We start from the raw sequence: 3,538 nt of genomic DNA on the forward strand, positions 1-3,538 counted from the left end.
TCTTCCAGCACCCCGTTTCAGAGGGCCCTTTGGTCCCACTTAGCCAGAGCTGTCATAGGAGGCATCTCCATAGCCCAGACCTTTTCCCAGGGGCAGGCAGGGGAAAAGCTGCTGGAGAGTCAGGTGCTGTTGGGGCAGCAGCAAGGCAGCTTCTCTCTTGGGAATCAAAGCCTGGTGTCCCCTGCCCACTTGCCTGGTGTCACCCATGAATTTAGCAAGTCTGCTGGTTGTCCCCTGGTGAAAATAGTCAAGAAAATGTTTTGCTGAGCTGAGGTGCGGCTAAGGCAGGATCTGCAGAATGGATCTGTGATGGCAGCATATGCTTTCCATTATGACCACGACTTGGAAAGGTCAAAGAAGGGATCTGTCTCACCACCTCAGCAAAAGTCTAAAACCAAAATACAGGCAATATAAAGAAAGAAACTTCACAAATCTGTTTTTGAACAAATCAGAGCCCTTTTTTTTTTAATATGGAGCCCAAGAAGAAAGAGATTTTTACAGACTGCTTAGAGTTAAGTTAAACCCAAGATGTATTGAAATCTTATTGAACTCTTAAAATATGCTTCTCTATTTGAACAGATGTTCTCAGTAGTTTTCACACTTTAAAAGAGTCAGGTCAGGACATGGCTCATAGTTACAGTAAGTTAGATCTCTGCACCAAAGCAAATGCCCAAAGAACTTTCAAAATTACAGTTATATTTTCCAGAAGGTTGATGGGTAACAACCATCAAAAATCCAGATAAAGACAACATATGGGAAAAGGGCCTAAAAATCAGGCCCAACTGTCCCATTTCGTGGTATGGGCAGCCTCTGATCTGAGCAACGTACACATTTCCTTTACTACACACAAGTTAATGCTACCAAGCCAGATTAATAAATAAACTTGTTCACTGAAGGATAACACTGGTCCAGCAGTTGGCAGCAGGAAAGATGATGTTTTCCCTGCTTGCTTCATAGAGACCAAATCTTATGGATTTTTCTTTGTTTTTACAGAACAGTAAAGGCTGCATAAACTTAGGTGTTTACTTACTTCTAAATAAATTTTCCCTGAACTTTCACCAGGTTATTTCCAACATAGGAGATATCCTGCTATTTCTACCAAATGAACAAATTCCCCAGAATAGCAGAATATGCAGAAAATAGCACAGAAAATAACAGCTAGTAGTACTGCCACTGTTAGCCATGCCTCACTGAGATGGGAGGCACGTGGCCTGTCCTCAACCCACTGCTGTGACCTCCCTGTCCCTGTCCAGGGCTCCCAGGGGTATCACTGCTCCCATGGTCACATATCGGCGCTTCCTTCGTCACCCTCTTTACACCCTCCTCCTTCCCTCTTCACACTCCAGCTGCCAGGTGTGACCACAAGAAATGCCAGGAGATAGAGGCAGTAGTTAACAGCCCTGCGTGTTGTCCCTTATTTCACATCAGATGGGGCTGTCAGGTTTATTCTGGGAATGAGCAATCCCAAAGCAAGATCAAAAAGTGACTTTTCTGTCCAGACAGCCCAGCGTTGCCAGCGGTCTTGAAGATCATACAGCCTTTCAGTACCATGGGAGCACAGATCAGTGCCAGCAGCTGAAATGGATAAGAATGATCTTAAAGTAATCCCTCACACCTCAAAGGTACCAAAAAAATATATATATATATATATATATATATGGTTTGGGCAAGATTTGGGTGTTTATCTGTACATACAAATAAGTATAGGTGTGTGTTTGTATTTGATGCAAATAATTCTATTATTAGAGAAAATGAGTGTCAGATTCAAAAAATGCTGTCTAGCAAAGACAGACACTCTTTTGAGGACACTGAGCTTTTTTCCTTCCCAGATTCCAAGGCTAAGGTGCAGCCACGGGCAGCTGCCATGAGAAGGTCGAGAGGTGGCTGCTCGTGCAGCGGCAGTGTCACCCTCTGGAAGAGTTTCCGGGCCCAGGACTCGGGATGATCCAGGAGCCTYTCCCGACCGTGGTGTTCGGCAGCCAAGGCTCCCGCTGGCCACGTGCCCCTGCGACCRGGTCCACACACGGTGCTGGCAGCGTGCACCACACTCCTCCAGCCCCAGCTCTCCACCACCAGCCAAGACAGCACCCACCAGCCCTACTGGGAAATGCTGTTAAAAGCCCAGCAGGGAGGATTTTGGTGGCCAGTTTTCATCGATCTTCCTGAGTAGCCGCGTGCCCACGTCTCCTGGCTGGGATGTTTTCATCCCTGATTTCCCAAAGGTTTTCCTCCTTGGGAGGACGSTGCCGCACAAAGAGCAGCTCAGCTGCAAGCCCCCGGAGCCCRAGCAGCTCTGGGGACACCTGGGGACAGCTCTGCCTCTCGCAGGGTGGTAAAATGGGATGGGGAAACGCACGACATTCCCACAAGCCTGAGACACATTCCTGTGGGGCCGGACACAGCCCGGCTCCCACCAACATCCCCTGACCATTTCACAGRTTGCATGTTTTGGGTTGAGCTCTGCAATTTCCTGATGGCAAAAATCACCTGCCCCCATTTATCCATGTTCCCAGCCAGCTCCCCCGCCACCTCCCCGCAGCTCCAGGCCCCCTCTCTGCCCTTTCCCCAAGCTGTTCCTGAGGTCCAAACCCCTTCACCTTCACACCTCACCCCGAGCATGAGCAGCCGCTTCAGCTGATGGTCAGGGCTTACAGGGAGATGACCTGGTGGGGCCATTCAGGGCCACGGCGGTGCCACCATCCTCCCCTTTGCACCAGCCACCCCAGTTAGTCGTGTGCTGCAAGGGACACAGATTGGGCTTGGGCAGACACCCGCCACAGGCTCACTGCTACGCGGAGCACAGCCCGTGTGCCTCTGCACAGCAGCACCCTGGCTTGTTCCTGTAAGTAACCACCTGAGCAGAGCTTTGGGTTCTGAGCACCATCCAGGATTAAGGCTGACAGCAACAGGCAGCAGCACCCGCATCTGCATCCGCCTGCTCGGAGCGACCACAGGGAGTCAGCACTGGGCATCCCGGCAGCCTCCGCACATCTGGCACTCTGGGCATCCAGGCTGTGTCCCGTGTGTACGGACTGCTAGGCGCCCTGTTGGCTCTCATGCATCCGGTGCTGGGCATCCCGGCTGCCTCCTGCACATCTGGCACTCTGGGCATGCGAGGTGCCTCCCACACACCTGGCACTGGGCACTCTGGTTGCACATCTGGCACTGGGCACCCTGGCTGCCTCCTGCACATCTGGCGCTGGACATCCCAGGTGCACTCTGCGCAGCTGGCACTGGGCACTCTGGCTGCACATCTCTCACTGGGCATCCCAGGTGCCTCCCGCACATCTGGCACTGGGCACCCCTGCTGTCCCCGCACATCTGGCATTGGGCAATGTGGCTGCACATTGGGCATCCCGGCTGCCTCCTGCACATCTGGCACATTGGGCATCCCAGGTGCCTCCTGCACATCTGTCATTGGGCACTCTGGCTGCACATCTGGCACATTGGGCATCCCAGCTGCCTCCCGCACATCTGTCAATGGGCATCCCAGGTGCCTCCCGCACATCTGTCTCTGGTCACTCTGGGCTGCACCTCC

This window comes from Nothoprocta perdicaria, unplaced genomic scaffold, assembly GCF_003342845.1.
Source record: "Nothoprocta perdicaria isolate Ctin4 unplaced genomic scaffold, notPer1 scaffold_19, whole genome shotgun sequence".
NCBI lineage: Eukaryota > Metazoa > Chordata > Aves > Tinamiformes > Tinamidae > Nothoprocta > Nothoprocta perdicaria.